The following is a 12,227-nucleotide window of genomic DNA, read 5'->3' on the forward strand; positions in this document are numbered from 1 at the left end:
TCAATGATCCAGATCCAATACTTTATTCCAGATCAGTGTTTTACACTGTTCATCATCAGAGAAATGAAGAAATGACCGTCTCTGGCTTTAAGAAGAGACAACCTGTTCTGGGAGCCTGAAAACACTCGGATGTTGATCCTGACCTGAGCCAGGCCGACCCGGGCCAGGCCAACCCGAGCTAGGCCGACCCGAGCCAGGCTTCTGGGTATGTGGGAGTTCCTGAGGAACGTAGAAGCCCTGACGAGAGCTGATATTTTCTCTGCAGCAGGACAACAAATGCTGATGGATCTGTGTGAGGAGGTTCATCAGCAGCAGTGATTAATAAAGCGGTGGAAGAGACACGACGACCAGCTGCTGACATGTTCAGTCAGTTATTTATGGTCTCATCTTTGTGCTATAAATCTGTTTTTTTTATCAAATTCTGGTTGAATTCAATCAAATGTTTTATTTTGGTTCAGTGTACACAGTCCACTGTAATCAGATCATTTACACACCGATCAATAACCAATCAGGAGGAGGCTGAAGCTCCCGGCTTATGTCTGCCTGTCCTCATGTCTTTCGACATGAATGACATAATCATCAGCCCTGCAGCATAATGCTTATAAAATTAACTTTTATTCCTCTAAATGAATCTCATCCATAAATCACACCATCATCATGTAATCTGATTACTTTCATTTTTAAACAAACTCGGGGAGCGAAACTGCTTCAGTTCAGGACTACGTCTATTCTGTCTACGTCTATTCTCTTACGTCTATTCTTTTCCATTCTAGATTGCGCCGTCTGTTGGCAGCAGATTGTAGTAGCTCTGACTTGCTATCTTCATTTTTTAAAAGTTCAAAGTCTTCTCACATAGATATTACCTCAAATTAGGTCTTTTTTTTCCTGAGGATATCATACCGGTTCGGAGGGTGTGCTGCAAGGAAGATTTTTCTGCATATTTTTGCTCTTTCAAGGCTTGTTATGATGAGTCTCCATGGCTACAAAAGACTTGTTTACAATCAGGATCAACTGATTAACCTCTCCCAAATCAGTGAAACAACATATCAAATCCCGATGGAGTTGAAAAGAAAGAGAAGAGGATGCAGAGCGGGAGTAAGGCAGAGGAGAAAGCGATGGAGATTTAAACCATTTCTCCCGACCGTCATCATGGGTAATGTGAGATTGCTAGCTAACAAAACGGACGAGCTTGAGATGCTAACAAGGTCTCAGAAAGAATACAGAGTGCAGTATTATGTGCTTCACCGAGACATGGCTGCATGAACACATCCCTGACTGTAATGTGTCTGTACCGGGCTTTAAAACGGTCCGTGCAGACCGCAGTAGACAACACAGCGGAAAGCTAAAGGGTGGTGGAATTGCAGTGCTGGTTAACCAGCGTTGGTGTCATCCTGGACATGTTATTGTCAAGGAGAAGATATGCACAAGGGACATGGAACTGTTAGCTTCCGTCCATATTATTTACCCAGAGAGTTTACCTGTGTTATTCTGGTAGCGGTTTATATAATACCTGGTACCGCACCGGACAGCCTGTGACGTCATCAGCTCCGTCGTTGCTCGGCTACAAACACAGCATCCAAACTCATTCATGGCGATCTCCGGAGACTTCAACAACGTCTCCCTCTCTGCAACTCTACCAACATTCCAGCAGTTTGTCAGCTGCTCCACCAGAGAAAATAAGATGTTGGACTTATTTTATGCAAATATGAATAATGGATACAGTTGTTCTGCCCTGCCTCCTTTAGGAAGATCTGACCATAATCTGGTTCTTCTCACCTCCACCTACAAGCCCATCGTTCAGCAGCAACCAGTCATCACAAAGACTATCAAAATCTGGTCTGCTGAAGCTGAAGATGCTCTTAGAGGAGGCTTTGAGGCTACAGACTGGAACGTCCTCTGTGAACCTCATGGAGACGACATCAACGCCATGACTGAGTGTGTGACAGATTACATAAACTTCTGTGTGGACAGCATCGTCCCAACAAGAACAGTGAGGTGCTTCCCCAATAACAAACCCTGGATCACCAGTGAGCTGAAAAAGCTGCTGAACATCAAAAAGAAAGCCTTCAGGGATGGAGACAGGGAGTTATTGAGGGCAACACAAAAACAACTTAAAACACAAACTAAGAAGTGCAAGGAGGACTACAGGAAGAAGTTAGAAAGTCAGCTCCAGCAGAGTAACCTGAGGGATGTGTGGTCTGGAATGAAGAAGATCACCGGCTTCAAGTTAAAGGGGGACCAGCCTGATGGAGGTCTGGACAGAGCTAATGAGCTGAACATATTCTTCAACAGGTTCAGTTCACCCCCTACCTCCAGCCCAACAGACCACACACCCTCCATAAGCCCACTGCTTTCCTGTCACGCCTCCAATCTGTCACCCTGCAGCTCAGTCATGGACCAGAACACAGCTTCATCTCCCTCCACATCAGGACATCCTGAGACCTCCACCTTGTTTGTCTCCTGCAATCAGGTTAAGAAGCAACTTGAGAAACTGAACCAGAACAAGGCTGCAGGTCCAGATGGTGTCAGTCCCAGAGTTCTCAAGACCTGCTCAAAACAACTATGTCCGATTCATGTCCAGCACCTTTTCAACACCAGTCTGAGACAAAATAGAGTCCCAGTGCTGTGGAAAACCTCCTGCCTTGTTCCAGTGCCTAAACAAACACAACCAGCTGAACCAAGTGACTACAGACCAGTTGCCCTGACATCTCACATCATGAAAGTCCTGGAGAGACTCTTACTGGCTCACCTCAACAAGCAAGTAAACACCTTTCAGGACCCATTCCAGTTTGCATATCGTAATGGACTTGGGGTTGAAGATGCCATCATATACCTGCTCCAGAGAGCACACTCTCATCTGGACCATTCAGGCAGCACTCTGAGGGTCATGTTCTTTCATTTCTCAGTGCTTTTAATACCATTCAGCCTGCTTTGTTATGAGAGAAGCTCCATAAATTCCAGGTGGATACCTCCACAACCACCTGGATCTATGACTACCTCACAAACAGACCCCAGTTTGTGAGACTGAAAGGTTGTGTGTCTGAGACGGAGGTCAGCAGCACTGGTGTACCACAAGGAACTGTACTCTGGCCATTCCTCTTCACTCTGTACACCTCAGACTTCCAATACAACTCTGAGTCCTGCCATCTGCAGAAATACTCTGATGACTCTGCAGTTGTGGGGTGTATCAGGGATGGACAAGAAGCAGAGTACAGAGAACTGGTCAGTCAGTTTGTTAAATGGTGCGGTGACAATCATCTCATATTAAATAGCAGCAAAACAAAAGAGATGGTTGTTGACTTCAGGAGGAAGAAGAATAAACAAAGCACTGTTTCCATCCTGGGAGAGGAGGTGGAGGTGGTGGAGGAATACAAGTATCTTGGAGTTCAGCTGGACAACAAACTGGACTGGAAATGCAACACTGACTACATCTACAAGAAAGGTCAGAGCAGACTGTACTTCTTAAGGAAGCTGAGATGGTTTAACGTCTGCACCAAGATGTTGCATATCTTCTATAAGTCTGTTGTGGAGAGTGCAGTCAGCTTTGCAGCATCTGCTGGGGTAGTAGCATCAGAACCAGAGACTTGAAGAGAATCAACAAACTGATCCAGAAAGCTGCTTCTGTGCTTGGAGTAACTCTGGAGCCGCTGGAGCTGATTGTCCAAAGAAGAATGCTGCACAAGCTGATGAAGATGATGGAGGATTCTTCACACCCTCTCCACAACACAGTGATGAAACAACAAAGTGTGTTCAGTGAGAGGCTTCTTCAGGTCCGATGTAAGACTGAAAGATACAGAAGATCATTCCTGCCAGCAGCCATCAGCCTCCGGAACAAGACCTCCTCTAGTTATTATTATATACTGCAATACTGAATTTCCCTTTGGGGATTAATAAAGTATTTTTCATTTAATTTCATTCCAGAACTTCACGCCAAAACCTAAACGCATCTTTTTTCTAAAAATAACAAACATTAAACAGAATGTCCTCACTTTAATATTTCCCTCTGTCACATGATTCATGCTATGTGGAACTCTGTTACTCCAACAACCATTTCCATCATCTGATATGAAACGTTTATTAGTTGATTCATAAAAAATCCTTTTATTTATTATCCACCAGCTTTTAGATTAAGATTAATAACTGGATCAGTACTTGTTTTATTTACATTTGTCCATATTTCAACACATATAAGGCGTTATAGTGATGCTATGATACAGCCTGGTAGTTCTTCGGCTTGTCTCTGTGGCACGTTCTGATCAGTCTAATAATTACCAATAATCAACCCATATCACGTGTGTGTGTGTGTGTGTGTGTGTGTGTGTGTGTGTGTGTGTGTGTGTGTGTGAGATCTATTGTACATTCATTAATTTCAGAGCAGCAGGAGGACTTTGGGGGGGGGGGGGGGGGGGGGCACGGCTCCTCCCCATGCTGGCCTAAATGCTTTAAAAATCCATTTCAGGTTTAATTGGTCAGGTTTACCTTCATGACAACTGTGGGGGAGTGATTTTTTTTTTTTAACTCGCCCATTTAAAAGTAATCTAATCTTTAAGTTCGGCATAAATAGGGGGCGGGTCCTTTTGATTGACAGGTACCCGATCTCCCGCTTCAAGTCAGAAGAATGTAGAACAAACGCGGTTTTCAGTCGGTTACCAACGTGACTTAGCTTTAGCCCACTTACCTCTGCACCTGCAGTAACACACCTGCTCTGTTGTAGGTTTACTGGTGCAGCAGTGAAAACGGTCCCCTCAAACAGCTGTCTACCACAAGTTTACCGGTGCAGCAGTGAAAACGGTCCCCTCAAACAGCTGTCTGCCAAAGTTTACTGGTGCAGCAGTGAAAACACTGCCCTCAAACAGCTATCTGCCAAAGTTTACTGGTGCAGCAGTAAAAACGGTCCCCTCAAACAGCTGTCTACCACAAGTTTACTGGTGCAGCAGTGAAAACGGTCCCATCAAACAGCTGTCTCCCACAAGTTTACCGGTGCAGCAGTGAAAACGGTCCCCTCAAACAGCTATCTGCCAAAGTTTACTAGTGCAGCAGTGAAAACGGTCCCCTCAAACAGCTATCTGCCACAAGTTTACCAGTGCAGCAGTGAAAACGGTCCCCTCAAACAGCTATCTGCCAAAGTTTACCAGTGCAGCAGTGAAAACGGTCCCCTCAAACAGCTATCTGCCACAAGTTTACCAGTGCAGCAGTGAAAACGGTCCCCTCAAACAGCTATCTGCCAAAGTTTACCAGTGCAGCAGTGAAAACGGTCCCCTCAAACAGCTATCTGCCACAAGTTTACCAGTGCAGCAGTGAAAACTGTCCCCTCAAACAGCTATCTGCCAAAGTTTACCAGTGCAGCAGTGAAAACAGTCCCCTCAAACAGCTGTCTACCACAAGTTTACTGGTGCAGCAGTGAAAACGGTCCCATCAAACAGCGGTCTCCCACAAGTTTACCAGTGCAGCAGTGAAAACTGTCCCCTCAAACAGCTATCTGCCAAAGTTTACCAGTGCAGCAGTGAAAACAGTCCCCTCAAACAGCTGTCTACCACAAGTTTACTGGTGCAGCAGTGAAAACGGTCCCATCAAACAGCTGTCTCCCACAAGTTTACCGGTGCAGCAGTGAAAACGGTCCCATCAAACAGCTGTCTACCTCAGACTTCTGTACTGAACCTCCTTGTGAAGAAAAATATCCCAGTGAATGAGGACGGATGGCAGGTCAGAGGTCACTAATGAGGAAACCTTCCTGGACACTCCAGGCATGTAATAAATCCACAACACTGTGGAAGATGAGTTGTGGGAGTGACGGCCGCTGAGCTCGAGACAAAGGAAGGGAGAAACGGATAAATTAGAGATGAAGAGGGAAAGGCGAGGGAAGCCAGCGGGTCGAAACACAAAGAAACTCGAAGCCTGAAGGAGATGCTGAGGAGAAGGAATGTGTGTGAGACTGGAGCCGGAATCGGACCAGCGCACTCAGACTTTTGCAGCACAGATATAGCAGTACTCTTGGCACAACAAGCACGGTCCCGGTCCAGGTCCAGGTCAAAGATGACAGCAGGAAGAGCTGAAGGGAACGGTTCCTCTGGTTTAGACTGAAGGGGGGGATGTTGATATTCCACACAGGAAGCCAGACAAACAAGCGGCCTGCTGGGTGGACGAAGGCCACATTCCAGAGGGACCAGACCATGTTTCACACGAGACCACTCCTGTTCAGCATCCGTTTATCCAGTCTGGCGTCCAGACCGGAGAAACGTCTGCAGCTGCTCCTTCATGATGACCAACATTCCAACATTTACCTTGACGACGCTTTCTCAGGCGCACAACATCCATGTTTAACTCTTGGAATCCGCTGGAATCCGGTAAAATGTCGACTACTGCTACTTTTCTTCCAAACGGCATTAAAGGAAGTTTTCACTCCAGAATGACGGTGAAACTAAAATATGCCGTTTTAATGGACGTCATCTTCAGCCATGAAGGAAGTATCTGATGAAATATGTTACAAACTCACCAAGTTTTCTCCTGATCTGTGACAGATCCACGACCCCCCCCCTCTAATATTTACCATGGAGGCTTTTCTTAGTGAATAAAATTATTCTCCAAATGAACAAAGACAAAGTGGCATTTAAAGGGATAAAATTATCAAAACAATTCAATGTTTAGTGGTTTTGAGCAAATCTGAATTAGTGTGAATTAAATATAAGGAGGAAATAAAAGCTTTTTTTTTCTCGTTATTTTTCACCAAAAACTTTTGTTTGGGTTTTGTTTCTTCAGGACTGGATCCTCTTTCCTGGAGATAAAACGCAATACGGACCTGTCTGGACCAGAAACGTTTCTGCTGTTGTTTCCTATCCCCTCTGTTCATCAGTGCATGTGTCTCCAGGTGAGGATGCTGTTGCCACGGCTACACAAAGACATGTCGTCGAGGTGTAACAGATGTCATTAAAAACCTCCCAATGACAGAAGCAGAAACGTCCAAGGAGGTTTACAACACCTTTCTAAACCACCTGCTGCTGCTGTCTTCCAGCCGCATGTGGCTGGAAGCTATGAAGAGACTGCAGGAAGGTAGAGGCGAGCTCAGCAGCTGCAAAGATCGGTTGAGTCCAGCAATCAGAGAGGAAGCTGAAGAGCCGTCCCAACAAAGCCCTGCAGCAGAGACGCTCGCTCTTCTGAGCAAATGAGCCACAGCTTTAATTAAAACAAACACAAAACGTTCCTGGAGCAGGAAATGCTGCAGACCGGAGCACCTCCGTGGCTTTGGAAGGATTTACGCTCTGAAACGGATGCAAACATCTGGTAAGACGAGGAGAGGAGGACTGTGGCATGTGATGCACGTACACGTTGGAAATTCAGCGTTCTCGGAGATACTGCTTTTCTGCACCAGGCATCACGTCACGTCCAGGAAGACCCAACCAGGACTCGAACCACTGGCCTCTCTGCTGGGAGGCCACAGCAGGAACCACTAAATACTCATTTCTCCAAAAAGCAGCTGTGTCAGAACATATCTCACTCTGAACACACACACTCTTCGCTGCTGCATTTCAACAACAAAGTGAAGAAGATCGCTGAAATCTCCCAAACATCTTCTTGGCTTTATTCCAGCCATAGAGGATCATTATTTTCCTGCTTTTCTCATCACTTGTTGATCTTTGGCTGCTCCTGATTGGACGTTACCGTCAGTTTAAGCTCTCTGATTGGTGGAAAGTCTGACAGGAAGTGTCTTCATCATCATGTCCAGGTGAAAATAGAGGTCTCTTAGCAACATGGTAGTGATGGTGATGAAGATGTGATAAATAATGGTGGATTTACCATCTAGAGTCTCTGAATAAACACTACATCTGGATTGTAGACCTCCTGGACGGATAGAAAACCTCCGGGACCAGCTGGAGGGTTAACAGAGAAAGGTCCAAAAAAAAGAGGAATGGGAGGTGGAAATAACAGAAAAAAAGATCTGCTTCCAGCCGAGGTTTGTAGAGAAGCATCTCTGAGGACATCCAGCCTGAAGCAGATCCACCATCGCTTTCTGACACCGTGAAGCATCTTCTGATGGAAACCTCCAGCAGAATGATGTCACAGACCTTCTCCACCATGAGGAGTTCTCTGTCCTCCAACCGCCTCCACAGCCACCAGATCTCCATCCAGCATCTAGCAGGAGGTTCTTATCATGGATCTGTATCAGGAGCCAAATCTCTAACTCATGGCTGAACTGATCACCAGTTTGTTCTGCTTCACATGACTGGATCATCAGGTTACAGAGCCAGGCCCAGGTGTGTGGAACTACACCCAGCAGCCACGGCTGCTTCTTCCATCCGTCAACAAGTTAACACAAACACTGTAAACACTGCAGCGCCATGACGTTCCCAGTAAGGAACCAGAACAGAACTGGGATGGGTAGACTGGGTAGACTGGGAGGAGAGAGGAACCAGAACAGAGCTGGGATGGGTAGACTGGGTAGACTGGGAGGAGAGAGGAACCAGAACAGAACTGGGATGGGTAGACTGGGTAGACTGGGAGGAGAGAGGAACCAGAACAGAACTGGGATGGGTAGACTGGGAGGAGAGAGGAACCAGAACAGAACTGGGATGGGTAGACTGGGAGGAGAGAGGAACCAGAACAGAGCTGGGATGGGTAGACTGGGAGGAGAGAGGAACCAGAACAGAGCTGGGATGGGTAGACTGGGAGGAGAGAGGAACCAGAACAGAGCTGGGATGGGTAGACTGGGAGGAGAGAGGAACCAGAACAGAGCTGGGATGGGTAGACTGGGAGGAGAGAGGAACCAGAACAGAGCTGGGATGGGTAGACTAGGTAGACTGGGAGGAGAGAGGAACCAGAACAGAGCTGGGATGGGTAGACTAGGTAGACTGGGAGGAGAGAGGAACCAGAACAGAGCTGGGATGGGTAGTCTGGGTAGACTGGGAGGAGAGAGGAACCAGAACAGAACAGAACTGGGATGGGTAGACTGGGTAGACTGGGAGGAACATGACATCTGACACCTCGGTGTCTCCGCAGCCTTCAGCTCTTCAGCGCGGAGCAGATGGAAACGTACCTTCAGCGGGGAAACGCTCCTCTCGAAGCTCCTCTCCGCGGATTTACCTCCAGGTGGAGCCGCTCCGGGTCCGTTTGGCCCACAAACCTCCGTCTTCCCGGCTTTCCTTTCGCCGTTTTTCCCTCAAGTGTCGCTGGAAAACGGGAGAAAGAAAGAGGGCGGGTCTTGGGCGTTTGCACGAGCGTCTGGCCAATCAGCTGTCGAGCTGGCAACGACCTACTGCTTTCAGCCAATCAGATTCAGCATTTAGCGCAGAGGCCTGCGCTCATTGGTGGCGTGAATAAGCTCCTCCCAGTCGGAATGACTCCATACCCCGGTGGAAGCTGGGATAATTAGCGATGGGATGTTCCGCTCTTTTTAGAGAGCCGGCTCTTTTTCCTCGGCTCCCAAAGAAGAGCCGGCTCTTTCGGTTTCTGAACGGTTCTTGATTTAGGATCTTGTCTAGTCATATATTTTACCCTAACTTAAAAAACATGGAAGATTTGTGTTTTAAAGACCGCTTTGTGTTCAGCCTTTTTATGAGGAGCCTTCATTTCCCCCGCATTTGTACACTTATTTTATAATTGTTCAATATTTCACCCAAGTCTTTTTATTGCACAAATGAAAAACAGCAGCAAAAATAAAATAAAATAAAATAAACTCAAGAAAACAGCATTGCCATCCTCAGTGCTTTAAACTGCTGCCAGTCACTCATAATGAGACGACACAATGCACTCATACATTCTTCTCACAGTGTCTGCTGTTTCGCCCACGGTGTAGCATCTACCACCCTCTCTGGTTTCACATAATGGTTTAATCCCATGTTCTCACGTGGGCATTCGGGCTCATTAAAACAAAGCACTGCCTTGGTTAGACCTGGGCTGAGCATTGACAGCCAAGCAGAGATGTAAACAACAAACAAACCGGGAGCCGGTTCTCAAGTTGCTCGATGCAACGTGGTTCTTCTGATTCACTACAAAGCATCGATTCTTTTGTGCGTGACACATCCCAAGTGATGATGTGGGGAAAACACTGCTCCACATGGTGATACAGCTCAGTAAACAAGAATTAAATTTACCTCTTAAATTTGACCAGAAAAAACTTTTTAAAATGCTGATTTCAAAGAACACATACTTTAGTAGGATGCTTCTTTTCTTGTCGTGTAAAAACCTGAGGTCCTCCAGTTGGAGGACTTTGGGGAAAGGAAAAAAAGTTGGTCAAAATATCTATGTTGGAGATGTCTTCTGAGCTGCCTGGACTAAAACCTCTTTAACTTAACTCAGCTTGATTCTCAGGATGTGGACAAGCTGATGTGATGAAGGTTCAGATCTACAGCTCCACCATTCCTGATGAATGATCAGTCATCTGAAAGGGCTTGGATTCTTTTTAAATGTGAGCTTGAAATTTATCTTATTTGTACCATCTGAGATGAAGAAAATACTTTCATTTGGATGTTTTCCACAGCGTGCTGATATGTAAAGATCGAAACAAATCTCCCGATGAAAGTGTTCAAACAGAGCTCGTGGTTGCACAGAGACACGTCTGTAACTCTGAAACAGCGATTTCAGAGTGAAGGTCTACACAATGGCAGAAGCTTGCAAGAGTCATGTTTCTAAGTGTAAGGAGACAGTTCAGAAGCCAAAATGTCTTTGTTATGCAGACACAGAAAAGTTTAATTTGAAATGTTTATTTGTTGCAGGGAGAAGAAGACAGACAGGTGAACTGACAAGGAAAATGCTGCATTAAAAGGAACAAAGCTGCATTTCTGGTCCTGGTCAACAGAAAGATCTGCTCTTCTTCCTCTTCCTTCCAGCTCCTTCTTCTGTCCTGACATGTGTGGAAGTCACCTGAAGCTCTGACACATGGCTGAGGTGGTTTTCCAGCTGACTTTGCTTTATAAAAACTGCATGGTGTGAATAACCACAGTGAGACGATGAACTTATGAGTCAGTTCAGCTGTTTGGAGTCATTTTCTTCATAAAAAAGTTTCACTTATCCACAAAAGTTTCTTTCTGACTATAAAAACAGCTGAAAATTGATGAAACTGATGAGCTGAGAGCATTTCATATCATGATTTCCTCTGAGACAAACAGTTTTAACCAGCATTAATGTTGTTTCATTTAATCTGATATAACTAGTTTGTATTGTTTAAAATCTGAAGTTTAAATTCTCAGTGTTTCCCTGTTTAGTGTTTAGATAACAGCATAGAGAACATTGTTCTCATGGAAGTGTGTGTGGGTATATGTCATGTAAATGTGTGGAATTCGGACACTGCTGCTCCACTGTGCAATAGATTAGAATAAGATTTCCTGTATGGTTGAAGTCGTTGGAAACAATTGTTCTTTTTGTTGAATTTGGTTTTGCTTTCAGTTCCATTAAGTTCATTTACATACAGGCACACATCTGAGGAAGTTGTTCCCTTTCAGATTAAAATGCTAATCCTTCCTGTCATAAACTCAACCATCAACTTTCGGTTGAAAGTTCCCCCTTCATCCACTAGGGGCTCCAAAACAGATTGAATCCCCATAGACTTCCTTGTTAAAAAGACCAACTTCACAGCAGAATTTACCGCAGAGATAAACATGTTTACAGCAGAAATAAAAGTGCCTTGGACACTCGGGTGAAGAGGGGGGCGGAGCTGTCAACTGATCACCACCTGGTGGTGAGTTGGCTCAGATGGTGGGGGAGGAAGCCGGTCAGATCTGGCAGGCCCAAACGTGTTGTGAGGGTCTGCTGGGAACGTCTGGCTGAGTCCCCAGTCTGAGCGAGCTTCAACTCCCACCTTCAGCAGAGCTTCAAACATGTCCCGAGTGAGGCGGGTGACATTGAGTCCAAATGGGCTGTGTTCCGTGTCTCTATTGCTGAGGCGGCCAGCCGGAGCTGTGGCCGTAAGGTCATTGGTGCCTGTCGTGGCGGTAATCCCAGGACTCGTTGGTGGACACCAGCAGTGAGGGATGCCGTCAAGCTGAAGAAGGAGTCCTATCGGGCCTTCTTGGCCTGTGGGACTTTGTGTGTCGGTGGAGGGAATACTTTGAAGACCCCCTCAATCCTACCAACACAACTTCCGATGAGGAACCAGAGCTGGGGGACTCAGGGGTGGACTCTCCTTTCTCTGGGGCTGAAGTCGCTGAGGTGGTCAAAAAGCTCCTTGGCAGCAAGGCCACGGGGGTGGATGAAATCCGCCTGGAGTTCCTTAAGGCTCTGGATGCTGTGGGGCTGTC

General features: G+C 46.1%; 1 protein-coding gene across 1 annotated transcript in view; it reads right to left on the bottom strand.

The window, feature by feature from the left end:
* Positions 1-9,156, bottom strand: part of ccdc102a (coiled-coil domain containing 102A) — a 63,530-nt gene extending 54,374 nt beyond the window's left edge. Inside the window, exon 1 of the mRNA XM_079240325.1 lies at positions 9,029-9,156. The gene's annotated coding sequence lies outside the window, so the exon portion shown is untranslated. The remainder of the gene's footprint in view (positions 1-9,028) is intronic.
* Between the last annotated feature and the right edge of the window lie 3,071 nt (positions 9,157-12,227).

Source organism: Telmatherina bonti (genome assembly GCF_933228915.1).
Source record: "Telmatherina bonti genome assembly, chromosome: 1".
Lineage (NCBI taxonomy): Eukaryota > Metazoa > Chordata > Actinopteri > Atheriniformes > Telmatherinidae > Telmatherina > Telmatherina bonti.